This window comes from Protopterus annectens, chromosome 4.part1 (assembly GCF_019279795.1).
Source record: "Protopterus annectens isolate FY-2018-M chromosome 4.part1, PAN1.0, whole genome shotgun sequence".
In the NCBI taxonomy this organism is placed as follows: Eukaryota; Metazoa; Chordata; order Ceratodontiformes; family Protopteridae; genus Protopterus; species Protopterus annectens.
In genome coordinates, this window is record NC_056734.1 from 285,349,262 (window position 1) to 285,367,250 (window position 17,989).

Genomic DNA, 17,989 nt, shown 5'->3' on the forward strand with positions numbered 1-17,989 from the left:
TTAAATCCATAGGGGCTGGAGCCAGAGGGAGTCCTGTAAAATTTCTTGCCCACAAAATTTTATTCACCGGTCTCTTCATGTCGAGTTCTCTAAGAATTTTGTTGGAACGGACTGACAACAGAAAGGGTGATTTAGGCCTTTGAAAAAAGACTTCAGGTAACTCACCCACAAAGGGGTCGCTAGATGGGGAGGGAGTAAGTAGCTCTGGGTAAAATTTTCCTGTTGTCCTATATCCAAAGTCTGCACCAATGTAGTCGGCATCAGTAAAGAAACAGAAGGCAAATTTTCTTATGCCGAAACCTTTGGCATCAAGGATTTTGACGTACCCGGTACCGAATTCCTACAGCCAGAATCCATTGGTTACGAGGAACTTTTATGAGCCAAAGATTTATGCTTCATACATGTTGGTACCCATGGAGACATTGATACCGGCAAACTCCTCTTTTTGCCCTTCTCCAAATTAAGACCTCAATTTCCTTCTCATCAATATAGGTTTTAAAGGCAAACAACCATTTAAACCAGGATGTTTCTCAGCTTGCAGCCTCAGTATCCATTTGGTTTCAGCCTTCTCTGTCACATTAACCAAATCCCCACCTCTGTTGTTATTATTTGACATAAAATGTTAAATCTAAATAATGCTTTAGCCAAACATGTGAAAAAAATATAGGGGCATATATTTTCATTTAAAGTATTACAAGTTATTAAGTTAAAGATTTAGTTAATGTGACAGATTTGGCTGAAACCAAATGGATATTGAGGCTGCAAGCTGACAAACATCCTGGTTTAAATGGTTGCTTGCCTTTAAAACCTATACTGAAGGGAAGGAAATTGAGGTCTTAATTGTTGATGTTAATTGAATGTTTAGAGTATATAAAGATGTTATGGTGATTTTAATGGTGAATCTGATGAAGCATTTGATACGCGAAAGTGCTTATTCTCTGTGTTTTTAAGATATTAAAAGTTTTATTTTTCTGCCATGGTAGCCATTTATGCTTTATGTTTAATATACTGTTTTTTTGTGCTTATACTGCTTTTATTTGTCCTTATTTGTTTTATTTGTTGCAATTATTTTTGAGTACGTATTGGGACATTACATGGTAGAAGGTTCTAATGTTGAGTTGGATTATAATCCCTGTCTTTTTTATTACAACAGAAATGGAGAAGGATGGTTCAGCCATAGAACAATCCTCTATTGGAATTTCCTTTCAGTACATGTGATAATGGGTTGACTACAATGACAAACACTGTGGATTATAATGATTTTTAAAGAAAGTTAAGGAACTGGAGGATAAAGTATACAAGTTGAAAAGACAACAGTGGCAGTGCCTGCATCTAGAGGCCTGCTTGCATTACAAGATTGTTCCTAGAGGCATGCGGGTACTCTGCATACCCACCTATAGACAGACCCATCCGGAATTATTGAAAAGGTGGCAACAGCTTAACCTCGAATTAAGTTTCAACTATATCCATCTTTTGTTGGACTACTTCAAACCTATTGAACAGGGTTTGTTTGCTGAGGTAGAAGCAGTGTGGCAAGATATTGAACAACACTTAAAAAGCGAAAGGTATGTGAAAAGTCTGGATGATTTATATATAAGGATTATAAGTTATGACCCGAAACTTTAGCAGTTAAAGTGTAAAAAGATAGAACAGGATTACCATGATTTTGTTTCTGGACATATTTTTACATAGCTGAGAACTGATAGGCAGGGTTATGGCTCTGCATTTAAAGAAGTGCCAGTGAGACTTTGAATAATGACCAACTGAAAGTGAATGATGTAGTCAATGGGCATACGACCGCAATACATACTGAGAAGGAGAGAACCATTAATTCATCTGATTTGGACAAGCCAGGTAAATCTCTGAATAATGTGGAGACAGTGGATTATGACTCCATTGGTGCTAAACCAAAGTGTGGTTTTCAAACTTCCGCGATTTTTTCCCAGTTACCAGCACCTATTCAGTTGCAGTCCCACAGATCGACCAGCAGGGGGAGGGTCAAAAGGAAACACTCTGTAGAGCAACAGCCTCCTAACAGGAAGATACGCCATTAGAGAGCTTAGTAGTGAATATTTCAGACTACCTATCATCTGCTGAATATTCAGTCTTAAATAAGGGTTTATCTTTTATACCTTCAACTCCAACATACGTAAGTGAAACTTTGCTAGATTTAAGACGGTTTGCCTGGAATATCTGTTTAAGGTTGTTATTTGGCAACAACCAGATTTCTGCAAAAACTGGGTACTGTTATAGGAGACATAGTAATTTTACACCTGTCTTTACATCCAATATTGATTCATTTCTACATTTGTGTGAGAGGGAGATATGTGATTATTTGAGTGCTCCTCATCATAAATGTTTTTTCAACTTGGACTATGAGGAAAGACAAGCTTTGTCAGCATTAAAGTGTAACCCCACCATTTGTATTAGACCCAGTGACAAGGGTGGAGGGGTGGTGGTTATGAAAAAGAAGTTATGTACCTACCATAACGTTCCATGTTAGTTGTCTCCTCTCGCCTTCTTTCTTGCTGGTTGGGTTCGGAGCCAATCTTCGGCTCCAACTCGGACATCTTCTAAAGCTCGAGAGCTACATACTGGCTCGAGGTCTCCCCATGTCCTATGATGCCTGGCGCTAGAAACTGAGATCTCGTTTGGTGAGACTAACATCAGACAAAGTAATGAAGGTATCCTATCCTGTCATACCTAAGCCCAACTATAGAGACTACTAGGTAGCGTGGGATAGTCAGAGAAGACTCAGCCAGTGTAGATCCATAGAGAAACGAGATCTGGGTTTCTAGCACCAGGCATCATGGGATATGAGGAGACCTCGAGCCAGTATGTAGCTCTCGAGCTTTAGAAAATAACCGAGTTGGAGCCGAAGATCGGCTCCAAACCCAACCAGCAAGAATGGATGCGAGATAGACAACTTAACATCATGTGTTACTATGATCAGTGCATGGTAGACATGTTGAATAATGACTTGGTTTACCTCAGAGTTACTAAAGCACAGGTGGAACAGACTATTTCAAAATTCATGATATTTTATATAAATTGTTATTAGTTGGTTAAATTGAGAAGAGTCTTTATGATTTTTTTGTATGTTAAGTTTCCAACTGAACCCATGATTAAGGACCTACCGAAAATCCATAAGGATCCTTTAAAGCCCACTTTAAGACCCACACTGAAACTTTGTCTATTTGTATTGAAAATCAATTGAGATCTGTTTTCAATACTTTGGATACTGTTTTAAATGATACATCACAATTTTTACATGATCTATATGATCATGTCAATACTAGTGAATATGTGAAAGATTGTTTCTTGGTAACAATGGATGTGAGGAATTTATTCACATGTATTCCCAATGGTGTAGAAATGGTAAGACGTAAGCAAAGGGGCCATCCAGATTTTACAAATAATAGAGTTTAGTTGTTTGTACCTTATTAGAGCTGATCCTTGAAAATAATTTGTTTATTTATGGAGATGATATTTATTTACAGCGCTGGGGGGTGGCCATGGGCACCTCCTGCGCTAACACCTATGCAAATTTAGTGATACATGGATGGGAAGAAGAATTTGTTTTAGGGGATGGGTTATATAGAGATAGGATCAAGTTTTATCATCTATTTATAGACAATCCCCGGGATTCATGAAGCTTGCGCCAGGCGCAGGCATAGCGTAGGTGGTATAATGCCAAATATGGCCGTCGAGCGATTCAGGTACGATCCAATTCCACGTGCACTACCGGCGTATGCCAGAACTGCGCAGCCCCCGGCTTAGGTATGCTAATCACCCCATGCGCAGTGTCGCACCATGCAAATGAAGGCATATAGTGATTCATGAAGTGGTGCAGGCGTAGCGTAAGCCCACGGAAATGTAAACCAAAAAACACAGTTTACATTTTCCGAAACAGAACATCGGAGTTATGGAAGCGGGCCAGACCCAGGTATCACAACGTTAACATATGCCAATGGCGAAATACACAGCCAATGGCATAAGAAAAGATGCACAACACGTAAATAACATTTAATGTCATGTCCACAGTAACGCACAGCACAACCGCAGGGCATGTGTGCGGAAGCTGTAACATAAAGAAATAATATAAAAATGTCATAAAATCACAACATAATAGAAATCAGGTTTACAGCATAATACACAATGGTAGGCACGGAACACCACAAACAAGGTGCAAGGGTTGCTAAGGGCCTGCGATAGTATTTGGCGCGGTAACTATGAATTAGTAGTCAATGCCATGCAAATGAGGCAGATAATACTGAATCGCAAATGTCCCACCGGATGAAGGTTGTACCATACGGCGCAGCGGTATAACACCGAGGAGTGGCTCAGAGGAGATACATGATATCAGCAGAGGGGTGTGCCACCATAGCAGTAAGCACATTGGAGCAATGCAAATCTGGCCTGTCCGTTGCTAAGCAAAGCTGCAGGACAGGGGTGGGGAGGAAGGTATAGAATCGTTTAGCTGAGAGCACACATGGTGCCCAAAAGTGCATGTGTACGGGGATGAAAACGTGCCTGAAACCCAGTAATCGGACGCATGCGCCGTGAACAATAGCACAAACAGGAAGGTCAGGGGAAGAAAAGAAGGAAATGCTGAAGTAGGGTAATTGGAGTACTAATGAGCAATCAACACCAATCAACCCACGATGGCCAATTGACGGCAGCTGACAAGTCTGCTTGCAGAAACCTGCAAAACAGGATAGGGGAGGCATTGGAATGCAAAGAAAGAAGGGGAGGTATTGGATTGCAAAGATAGGAGACCTGACACAGCAGAGAAAAGCAAACCGACAGCAGACCGGCAGTAGCACACAATGCAAGATACGCCAGGTCCAGGAAAGTACAAATGAAAGTAGGCTGCAAGATGCACGCCAGAAAATGGTAGGTGCAACGTGCAGAAATGTAAAGGGAAGGTCAAGAGGTAATCCACGGCAGCCAAATGTAATTCAACACCAAAGGCACCACAATAGTAGTTCTGGCAGTAAAACACATAAGATACCCTGTAGCTATGATCGTACATACACACCCTATGACATCATCGGTGTTCACAGCACAATAGTATAAAGTGTGAAAGCACCCTACACACACCTGTGTATTCCCAAACACTGCACCATAGGTGTAAACACACAGGGAACTTTTAAAATGTACATGTTGGGAGCTGCCATAGCTGTGATTCATCAGCATGTGTTAGAGACTGACGGTGTTGTGGAGGATGATGCCAACAACCACCGCAGGCCTCGGAGGAGAAGGAGAGTGTTCAGACCAAAGGTAACCTACCAGGGGCTACATGACCTGGAGATATTAGAGAGTTACAGGGTGGACAGGGACATCTTACAGCAAATAGTGGAGCTGTGCCGGCCACACCTGAGAACCAGAAACAACAGAGGGGAACCCATCCCAGTGGACACGAAGGTATGTGTAAGCCTGCGAATACTGGCCACAGGTACCTTTCAAAGGCCAACTGGAGATATAATGGGTATCTCACAGGCATCAGCATCCAGGGTACTACACCAGTTCCTGGATGCCATGTTACCACATGCCAATGAGCAGATATACTTCCCCCGAACTCAGGAGGAGTTGGCCAGCAATATGTGCCACTTCCACCATGTGGCACACTACCCGGAGGTACTGGGTGCGATAGACTGCATGCACATACAAATCAAGTAACCACCTGGTGAGCATGGTAGGCGCTACATAAACTGCCAGGTCGTGTGCAATGCCCAGGGCATTATCATGGATGTGTGCGCTGGCAGCCCTGGAAGCTACCATGACTCCCATATCTGGCATGCCTCACAGCTGTATCAGGTATTTGTCAGGGGGGAAATCCCACATGCCCATCTTGTGGGGGATGCTGGCTATGCACTGGAGCCGTGGATGATGACTCCCATCAGAAATGCACACACACCCATACAAAAACGCCATAATGAGGCACACGCACAAACCAGAATCATCATAGAGCGTGTGTTTGGGATGCTGAAATCATGGTTCCGGTGCTTGGATACATCTGGTGGAGCCTTGCAGTACTCTCCAGGCACGTGTGCCCACATCGTCATAGTATGTGCCATGCTACATAATATGATCCTGCGGAAGCAGCTGCAGCAGGGACAAAATGGTGAAGGCCCTCATATCCCACCGCAATTGCCAAGGCCATTACAGGCACAGAGGGATTCAGACCATGAACACACTGTGCCAGCCCCAGTAGGCAGACGGAGGCATGCCCAATATGCCTACGCCTTGGCAAAGAGGGAACGTATAGCACATACTCTGACAGTGTAGGCCCCTACGGACTGACACCTCTCCACCTGCACACACAGTAAAATGGATGGCACACAAACATGACCACCTGTAAATTGTAATGTATAGGTGGCCCAATGTGTGACTCCTACATAGGCAGCCCTCAAACATTGTAAACACAACAGCTAGTGGAACACGGAATGCCAACACCTGAACAGTACATGAGCCTTACAGCATATGGTGGTGTTGTGTGCCTGTCACGTTTCCCGCCATATATATATATATATATATATAGATATATATATATATATATATATATATATATATATATAGATATAGATATATATATATATATATATATATATATATATATATGTACACATATGCATATATATAATACAGATAGAAAGGGCAATAGAGTGATATATGTTGATATAGATGGATTCAGCGATATCTGCAAATATAATAGATAGTTCAACTGCATTCATAATACCTTGGAGGTACAAATAAATAGGATACCGCCAACTATGGAATGTGTAACATACCGACATGCGTAACCACGAGGCTGAAAGACCGATAGAACACAGTACCGGAACAGTACAGCCGCGAGTAATAGTATGATGATATGAAGGGACATTTAGTCACTGCTGCCGGTGTTGTGGTCCACGTAAGTACTGTGTTCAACTGTGTTTGTGAGTGCCGTAGTCTGTGTAAGTGTGCGTTGAGGGTGCAGTGTGCATCTCCGTGTGACTGTAATGTGTGTGTGTGTCCGCAACATGTGTTTGTTAGTGCCAAGTCAGAGGCAGATCAGTACGGTAGGTGTGGGTATAGCTAGCTGTGGGCATACAGTTACTACCTGTCCCAAGTAGGACGGACAGCCCCACCCTGGGCAGGTGTGTCCTGACATAAAACAGTACAAAAAGCAAATGTCCGAGATGGTAGGACATTAATATGTCCCATATATAATGTAATAGTCGTATTTAATAGTTATGCCTGTATGTAAGAAACGTAAATGTTGCATGCAATATGATAAGTAGCCAAAGTCCCACAACAATAGGAATGTATTGAGGATAAAAGTATGTGCTGACCTGTGTACTGAACGTGGCTACGTGTTGGCCTGTCAGGGGCGGCTCGTGGCATTGGGCTGCCGGACTGCAGCCCCCTCAAACTAAAAATTAAAAAAGAAAACAAAAAAAAAATTTTAATTTCGCAGACTTCGCGCATGCACAGTAGTCCCGACTACCGTCAGGCTATGCGCATGCTCAAGGCAGTCCGGCAGGACCCAAGGAGACGTCTGTGCACTTTTAAAGTGCACAGACACGCTGGGAGGATATATCGCGTCCAGACTGCAACAGCAGCAGTCAGAACAGTCTCGGGAAGGAGCTTTGCTGGGATCTCACAGGTCTTTGTGAGTATTGCGCGGGCAGGATATGGTATGGAGAACAGACAGGTAAGTGTATTTTACTTTATGTGTTGGTGCTTTTAACTGGATAGAGTTGTTGTGTGTGTGGTGCTTTCAACTGGATAGAGTTGTGTGTGTGTGTGTGTGTGTGTAAATGCCCCAGGTGCTCATGGTGGTGTGGTAGGGAATACCTCAGGCTTGAACCCTGTACCCTGTATGCAGGTGTTAAAGACTTGAGTTCCCTACCCACCACCATTTGTAAAAAAATTGCAGATTTTTGCCTCATATTTGATCTGATCTGTTCCTCATAATATCTGTGGTTTGTAAATATTGCAATGCTTGATATTTGATGGTGTAGTTGTAGCATTGTTGCCTCACAGCTACAGGTTCTCAGGTTTGATTCTTGGCTAGGGTTCCTTCTTTGTGGGGTCTGTATCTTCTCCCTGTGTTTGTGTGGGTTTGCTTTTGTGTCCTCCCATGTTACAAAGACATGTCTGCATTATTTCTTCCTGGGCCTCTGCTGAAAATTGTTTTTTTGTTCCAAGTCAGACTGTCCTGATTAACAAATGTTAAATAAAATTGACAGGCATTTGAATTTCAGACTTCAGGTTTCTGAATGTTTAATTCCTTGCAGATTTGATGGTGCAGTGGTAGTATTGTTGCCTCACAGCTATAGGTTTTCTGGTTTGATTCTTGGTTGGGGTGGCTTCTATGTGGAGTCTGCATCTCCTCCCTGTGTTTGTGTGGATTTGCTCTAGTGCCCTGCCATTTTACAAAGACGTGTCTGCAGTATTAATCCCTGCGTCTCTGTTGAAAACTGTTTTTGTTCTGTCCGCAGTAAAATTGACCGGCATTTGAATTTCAGACTTCAGGTTTCTGAATGTTTAATTCCTTGCAGATTTGATGGTGCAGTGGTAGTATTGTTGCCTCACAGCTATAGGTTTTCTGGTTTGATTCTTGGTTGGGGTGGCTTCTGTGTGGAGTCTGCATCTCCTCCCTGTGTTTGTGTGGATTTGCTCTGGTTCCCTACCATTTTACAAAGACGTGTCTGCAGTATTAATCCCTGCGTCTCTGCTGAAAATTGTTTTGTTCTGTCCGCAGTAAAATTGACCGGCATTTGAATTTCAGACTTCAGGTTTCTGAATGTTTAATTCCTTGCAGATTTGATGGTGCAGTGGTAGTATTGTTGCCTCACAGCTATAGGTTTTCTGGTTTGATTCTTGGTTGGGGTGGCTTCTGTGTGGAGTCTGCATCTCCTCCCTGTGTTTGTGTGGATTTGCTCTGGTGCCCTGCCATTTTACAAAGACGTGTCTCATGTATTAATCCCTGCCTCTGCTGAAAATTGTTTTTGTTCTGTCCGCAGTAAAATTGACCGGCATTTGAATTTCAAACTTCATGTTCTTCAGAATACATAGTAGCACAACCTTTTTTCTAGCAATTTTTTAAGTTTATAAGATGAATATTTTAAATTTGTCCCTATTTTTGGGACTGTATTCCACCATTATTGGCTTGGCCCAGGTTTTGTGCTAAGGTTGACAGCTATGGCAAGAACTGAATTCACTGAATATGGACTGTAGAATTGTGCATATTTACTGATAAAGGTGCACTGTAGAATTGTGCATATTTACTGATAATGGTGGACTGTAGAATTGTGCATATTTACTGATAATGGTGGACTGTGGAATTGTGCATATTTACTAATAATGGTGGACTGTAGAATTGTGTATATTTACTAATAATGGTGGACTGTGGAAGTCTGAGTAGACTTTTTTATGATAAATGTTCTCAACTGGGCAGTTTTGCCATTATGGGTGCATATGTTTTGTTTCATTGCTTACTGGAAAAATGTTCAAAACAAATTTAAAACACCCTCTAACAAGTGTACTGTATTGTACAAGGAATATAATTTTAGTACAATGAGGAAGGTGTATCAAAGAGCACGTATATGTTTCATATGCAAGAGGCCTATGATTCGAAAACAGCCCAAAATTAATCTTTATCTGCCACTGGCAAAATGTATTTTCTTTGAATGTGGGTTTCAATGCTGTTTCAATGAATTTGAGTTTCAAGGGCAGAGAAGTTTTAATGCTAAGTTTTCATTGTGAGACTGCATTGCTTTGTTTAACAGATGACTTAATGTTTGTGCTGTAAAATACAAAATAAAACTTTCAAATGAAGTCCAACTCATCATTGAAGTAAAGCAGTATGCACATTAGTGTTTATGGTAAATGGAGTGAAATAGCCAAGTAATGGTTCATTGGAATGGCAGCAGAGGCTCCATTCAACCATTATTTTGTCAGGGGGGGGGAAGGGCAGCAAACTCAGACAGGCCCAGCTGAACTATACCTCCCAACTCTCCAGATTTTCAAAGAATGAATAGATTTTTGCTTCTTATTTTTGGTTTGTTGTTCATAAAATTTGTAGTTTTAATTCCTAAATGATTTGCCAGAAGTCACTAAATAATAAGTTTCAGACTTCATAACCTTCAGAAAAATGCATGTTAAAGTAAGAGCCGTTCTATCAACTGTCTCAATTTATACAAGAGCAATTTTTAGTACTGTTTATATGTGCCCCCAATATATTTGGCCTTGTTCAGATTTACTGCATTAACAGGTTGAGAGGTACATGAAAATAAATTGCTTTATAGAATTAGGCATAGCCAACCTCTCAACTGTCCCCAATTTTTGGCTCAAAATGTTGCTCTTCCCCCTAATAATCCCTCCGCAAAATAGCAATTTTGGAAGAAAACATGGATGGTTTACAATTAAGAAATAACTGTAATAATCAAAGTTATAGATTACTTGAAATGCATGTAGATCCTTTTATTTTGTCAGCTGCTCAAGGTAGCAGTACTAATATTAAAGTGTCCTTCTTTGACAGGTAGCAGCTGTATTGTGTGTCTATTTTATATTTTTGCATCACATTTTTGGTCCATTTTTCATAAAATTGTGTTTTTTGGCAAATTAGTGACAAATCACTAAAGACTGAAGTTAGAAAATGACAGACATTTGAGTTTCAGATTTTATACCCTTCAGAAAATTCATACTAATGCAAGACCTATTCTATTATCTTTCTAAGTTTATTAGAGCAATATTTAAAAATTGTCCTTATTGTTGTACCTTTGTCCCACTTCTGTGTATGGCTTTGTCCAGATTTCTTGCTCTTGAGGTTGAGAGGTATGACAAATGTGTCAGGGCCATCACAGTCAGCCAGAGAGATTTCAAATTGTGACATGCTTGTTGCACCCCACTCCCCATGTAGTGACTCTGGATGTGTCCAAGCAAGGCAAGGAGTAGTTGTATCTACCTTGGATGGGGAGGACACACTGCATAAGTACTACAGTGGCTTTTCATCTGTCCTTGATTTTGCAGAATGGTCTGGTCTCTGTCATATTTTTGTACTGTTGATTTATGCTTATTACTCAGATTTATGCTTATTACTCAAAGTGCCTGTTGCTCTGTGTTTAAGTAGCAATGCTTTAATGACCATAAGGTAAGCTTGTCTGACATCGTAAGATGCAAGTAAGCTTTAATAAGCATACTGTTAAAGAATTGCCAACATTGAAAGCCTTTCTGTTGTTGCCATGCAGAGAATACTTGACTAGATAATGTATAAGCCTTGGGTATTAAAGGACAGGATTCCATTATTTTAAAAAGCTCATTACGCTTGTTGGAGACTTCCAGTCATCTCTACAGACTTTCCTGTAAACTAAACAGAATGCCAATCATGTGTGGTCCATAACCTGTACAGTAATCCTTTAAGCAATGTATCTTGAGCTTGTTTCTTGTTTGCTTTTCATTTTTTACTTTTATCATATTTTCCCCATGAAACAAGTTGTCAGGCAGCAGGTCTTTTTTGGATAAGAAACATTTTTTACAAGTGGGGGCATCACATAGATTTCTACTTTCAGCATGTTGCTTGGTACTTTAATAAAGCTGAATATATTATAATTAGAACTGCAGTGCAAGGAGAAGTGGTTTGAGTTGAGTGCTTCTGGTTTTTCTTATACTTGATTTTGACTGGCATTCCAGTAATGTATTTAAAAAGTAATTTATTTTTTCATGCCTCACAACCTTTTGTTTCCATCTAGATATTAAGTAAGCTGTCATGTAGCCAATGCATTGAAATATTTTTATTCTTCTACACTTATTTTTGTCTTGATTGGACTTTTATAATGATGGTTTGCCACCCAGGGCAGCATATTTAATTAAAGTTAGTTTTTTGTGGTTGTGTGCATAGCTCCTCCCCTTTATGGTTGACCACACCCCTTCCCTTTGACCCCACCCATTCAGCGTCTCCTGCAGCCCCCCTGTGATTTGAAGTCACCAGCCGCCACTGTGGCCTGTAAACACCGCTGTGTGTCCCGCAAGTGTCCAACAATGACCATATGAAAAGGTGGCAACCCATGGCAAACAGGCTCTTTTACCAACACAACCGCAATGACTACAAATATCTGGGACAGAAATACAAGGGATAGCTGTCACTTACACATATCACTTGATATATCGCTGCAATTCCGGAGGTATACAAGTAGCAAGCTCACCTGCAGACGATATAGAAACCAATTAACAATGGCCCAACGTACAATCCCGTAATATAAGTCTACTAACTGTTAGCTCTCTAATTAGGGACGGAGCCCACACACATATATACGGATTATGTAGAAATGCAAGGCCCACAAACCTGTATATGCTACGTACACCCACCGACATCCCCCACACTAGAAACTAAAGCAATACAGACTGTAATAGCAGCACAAACATCCAGTCAGTCAATTACATCTGCAGAACCCTCAACATACCGTGTGAGAGACACAATTAAAGGCGTCAAGCAAAATTGCAGGCGTTGTATAATGGAACAAACAACCATGTTACAGGTTTTGTTTGCAATACTCCGTTATCAGACGTTGGGATGACAGGTACACCCACATGTTGAACCAAATACTCTACCTGTCACACACAATCCACGGGGGACATGAATCCAAAGTATACTTGTCTCCATGCATAGCAGTTGCAATTACACATAACAAAACACAATACAGACAGTCTCCCTGAAGGTAGGGCAAATAGGCAACGCCCAAGTGGAGGATTCAATTATACCCCACTGTTGCCGCGTAATTGGCGAATGGAGTAGCTGCACAGCTGATATGCAAGTAATTAGTCACTCAGGAACACCAACTGGCGGGATGAATCCACATGTTACAGGTATCAACGTATATAAGGATGACTTGCCAAACATTCCAACCGTATGCTCATACCGAATACCAGTTGAAACACTGTGAGAGAGATAGAAACGAAACGCCATAATGATAACAAGGTAAGTAGAACACCCGATATGTAAGGTTATGTATAGCATGATCTGTATTAATTAGTTTTAGTGTATGTATAGCCTGGTTTGCATTAATTAAACGTGTCCGCAATGCATAAAGTGGGGAAATGTATGTAGTGATGCCTTGCTGAGCATACTAACGCTTGTAGAAACTGTGCATCCAGCAGTGGGACACAAGGTACACAGCACAGACACCACAAGGGATGCTACATGAGGGCGTTAAACAGAACAATTCCATACAACCCGCCGTCAGTGGTAGGGTATGTCCAACAAGGACGTGCCATAGCAGGAGACAGTATATGTTGATATACTGTCACAGCACACATGTGTATGGGCATATAACGTTAATGACATATCTAAGGTGGTCCCGCTGTGCAAGTATGCTTTGCATTATGGGATACTATGTGAAATATGTGTAATGTATAGTATTGTAGGTAGATATGACAGATATTCTACACAGCATAACAGGCATATCATGCATACCACCGGTATCGTCTATTGGCATGTACAATAACAGGGTACTTATGGCTTGTAGGCATGGGACATTGTAATAGCATGATAGCTAATCTAAATGGAAGGGCTACCAAGTAACCATGCACAAAGGACATGTAATAGCTTCACAGGTGCATAGTGGGGTACTATGCAGTCTGGCAAGTCCATGTGTAAGCACAACTACAGTGTTCACACTAGTGGCACCTCTCCAGGGTAGTGTCCTGTGAACAGCAGAGCCATGTGTCACCTGCACCTCTGCACAGTACAGCCACTGCAGTGATCCCAGGCATACATGTGTCTCCCAACCACCAAGGGAGGTATCACATGAACAGTGCTACTGAGTGTCCCTGTGTGATGTACATAGAACTTATGTTCCAAAGCATGGTGAGTGTCCGGTTTGGGAATGTAACCATCAAGCACATCCCACTCATTGTGGCGTGTGTGCACATATCCATGAGCATGTTGCTCACAGTGGCTTCTGCTTATGTCGCATATGAGGAGTATATCCATTAATAATGTTGTGGACATGGGCCCTGTCTGATCAGCAGAGGTCACCCCTGAGTATGTAGTATGCAAATGTGTACAGATGTGGTGTCCATAGTGCAACCGCATACTTAAACTGTCGGAGCTCAGTAAACGTCATGGCATGTTAATGTGGTATGTAAAGCTATAGCTGTTGTGTAAGGTACACCCTAAATGGGGTGGTGTACCCTTGAATGTGTGTAGATGTCTTGAGTTCAGAGGTACAATGGGTGCCTATGTACCAGCTACACACCCAGTACAGATAGGTGTGGCCACGTAGAAGGATATCCACGCCACAGTGGCAATACGGTAACCACAGGAGTGGGTGCAACACATGTGTGTACTGCAAACATGTACAATGTGATATGTATGTAGGGGACTACCACCCATGTGATAGTCAGTGGGTGAATGGTGTAATGCAAAGGTGATGTTCATGCACCTTGTGTCATGCAGCTTGATGCCATGATAGTCATATCATGTATCTGTCACAGCGACACCCGTATGGATGGAGTCAGTATCAGCTGGTGGAGCAATCATGTCGCTTTGTGTGCAGGGGGTTGAAAGCTAGGCAGGGAAAGTCCCCTGTGCTAGCCTGTACCGCAGGGAAGCATATACTGAACATGAGGGGCCCTATGACTGAGGACTGTGGTATGCCAAATGTACCTGACATGTAGTAGATACTATGGTATGCTGGCCTCACTGTGTGTGTCCTGCCCATGAGCCACATTGCATAACATCCTGAGACATAGGGTACGATGTGCAGGTGGATGTGTATGTTGTCAATAACAGATAGGAGAACGGTGCTGAAAGGCAATGAGAGGACAATGTAGGATGTGTGGACTCCCGTACCATCAGCAACTGCCCTGGTCACTGTATGAAAGGAGTCCACCATGTGTAGGGCCATGCTCTGGCCCTAACACACCCAACCCTGGTGGCAGCAAAGGACGGGAGCCAACAATGTCTCTGTGAATGACGTCCTTGATGATGTGCCCCATAGCCATGCAGAATAGTCCAGTCAGGTGTGTAGGACTATAGTCCCACTCGTGCATTGTGGTGCCACCTGTGTGTAGTGTGATAAATGCTGCTGTGTGTCATTCAGGGGCTACAATGTCTGAAACAAGGCTATTACTGAATATGGTGGCCTAGTGGGGAGACATGTCATTCAGAGGTTGGTGGACATCACAGCCTGGGACGTTGGAAGGTGACATGGGGCCAGTGTCCCAGGACATATAGAGTGCAGGTCAGAACTGTGTAGGTGTGACCACAGGGACACCACAATGTTCCTGTATGGATTGTGGCCCTGTAGTGAGTGAGAGGGTTAATGTTAGCATTGAATCCATCCTCCAGCATGTTGCCAACATCACCTGGGTCTGTAATGTTCTTGAGTGACTGTTGTATGTGACAACAGATGTGGGTGTTGCCATCGACTACTGACATACCACCATAATGCCTGGTGGTACACCCCGGAATGTGTCACAGTCATGTTTACGTAGCTAGTCTTTGGAGTATGTGATTAGGGACTCTGTGGCCCTACCATGGCTGACCAGTGAGCCACCCCACCCATGGGAATGTACACCACTGTGCAACAGCCTACACCTGTTGTTGTACATCATATGTCCATGGAACATGACCACCAGAGTGGCGTCTGTTATCTGGTGTGTACCATCATGGCTCTGTGTGGAATAGCATGATCCATGCAGTTGTGTACATGCTAATGAAGTGCACTGGGGTATGTGTCAGCATTTGTATGTGCATTGTCCATCTGCACGGGTGTCATGACGTTAACAACCGCTGTCAGCAGACATCTGTAGTAGGTGTTGCAGTACTCATGTACTGTGTATGCTGTGATGGGTGTGGTGCCGGGATGTGGCTAACAAGGTTGAGTAGCATATGTTCGGAATCCACCAATGAGGGGATAAACCCAGGTGTGTAACACCAGTCACATGGTGGTAGTGTTCATGTCAAGGTTAATGTAGGTCTTGGAGGTGGTGTGTATGGGTTGATCCAGCAGAGCAGAGGTTATGACTCATGGATGTGTCGGTACATGAGTGGCTATCCCAGTTAAGTGTGGGGTAGTGTCAGTCACACATCAGTAGTAGCTGTCTGAGGCCCACTGTCCAATATACCAACAAATAAGGTATGTTAACTGTGGGGTATGATGTTGACTCTGTAGCTTGTTACAATGTGTATAGCGGTCCCGGACACAGTTAGTTGCACGTGGAGCACCTCTGATGCATTGTGCTAAGTAACTAGCCAGGATATGTGCACAACATAGTGGGATATGGGAACCCCTCAGCTGTGGATGTGCCGGTCCAGGTATGTGCCTGAAAGGTATGGTCTGTCTATAACCTGTCATTGCAGGTGTGCTCTGCAGAGCCTAGAGGCAGGCCCCAGTCACTGCAGAGATGTTTGAGTGGTGCATTATAAGGTGTGCCTTGCCTGCGTGCGTCACAGAGGAAGATACAAGCATTGTGTCACATGACCCCATGTCGTGCTTGCCAGTTCCCGTTCTGCCGGTGACAGTTATTGGAAACTGTGCAAGACAGGCAGTATAGAAGCAGCAAGAGCCTTACATGTGAGCTGTACTCCCAGGGCTGACAGGTGCAAGTCATCTGTGCCACAGCACTGTGTTTGACCAGGTCAGTCAAAGCGGACAGATACCAGATGCCTGTGGAATGACAATAGGAGCATAGGCAACTGTTGAAGTGACACAGTCGGTCGTTGTACAGTGGTATCGTGTCTGGACAAATGCAAAATGCTCCCCAGGGCGTGGCCCACACCCTCAGGGCTATAAGACTGGTGAGCTATTGCATGTCCCTGCACACGTAGTTTGTGAAGTGGCATCACAGGGCAGTCACACTAACATGGAAAATGACAGTCACATCGTACCTGGTGAGGTGTGGCATGGGTGCATAGGTTATGTTGCAGAAGCAGTTACCCGACAGCAAGATGTAAGCGACTATTGCCTTGTGTAGCCTGCTGTGTGGAACTGCAGTGTGACTCCCTACAGAGTCACCTATGACTGGTGTGTTGTGAATGTTATAACTCCCTATTGGCTGTATGTGATGGGCACACATGAGTCTGTGGGCTATAAGTTGGTGATGTTGTCTTCCATGATGGGGGCTACCTCTGGTGCCTACACTGAGTATGGAGACATACTGCACAAGTTGTCCTAATAGGTGTGGCCAGTGGTGTAGATCATGTGAGACTATGTGATGGGTGGGGTGTGTTGCGAATGTTACACATCCCCAAATGACTGTCAGGTGCAGTCAGGGTTGGTGACAGTATTACCCCCAGCCATAGCTGTCAACCTCCTGTCCCCAAAATGAGGAACATTAGCCCTCATAATGTGTGACAAATGGGCAAAACGTGGAACACTTACAACTGGCTTACTAACAGCTTCAACTAGGAAGGGCATATGATGGCTAAAATAGGCTGGTTTTACGTATAAAAAAGATATTCTAATGAATTAATATGATTCCCATCTATTTAGCCATGGTTAGCAGGTAAACAATTTCCAACAATGAATGTGTGACAGACCCTTCCAATGTGGAACCTTGAGGAACCTGCACCTTTTAAGACCCCAAATGAGGTACATTCCTCGTAATGAGGTACATGAGAGCTATGCCCCCAGCACGGCTGCAGAAGTGCATCCCCCACAGGCTGTAGTGTTGTATGTTGGGAGGTGAGCATTGAATGTGTACATGAGACAATTGCTCTATTGCCACATGTACGACATATCCCTCATATAGACAGGCAGTAGCACTGGTACGTGACAGTTGGACATGCCTGTATATACAACCATGTCCCACAGGATATGTGCGTTATGTGTGTACAACAGCTGTTGTACCATAAGCAAGCTGGGAAGTGTAGGACAGCCAGTATACCTGTGGGAAATGGTGTGGAATGGGTGCTATAGTAATCAGAAGCTCATGACATGCTCACAAGTTCTGAACAAGTGCCTAACATGACCATACAATACAGATAGGGTGTTGG

The 17,989-nt window shown here is 43.0% G+C and overlaps 1 protein-coding gene across 1 annotated transcript in view; it reads right to left on the reverse strand.

Annotated features, from left to right (window-relative positions):
- Positions 1–17,989, reverse strand: part of SPATA16 (spermatogenesis associated 16) — a 2,543,770-nt gene that overhangs the window by 288,999 nt on the left and 2,236,782 nt on the right. The window lies entirely within an intron of this gene.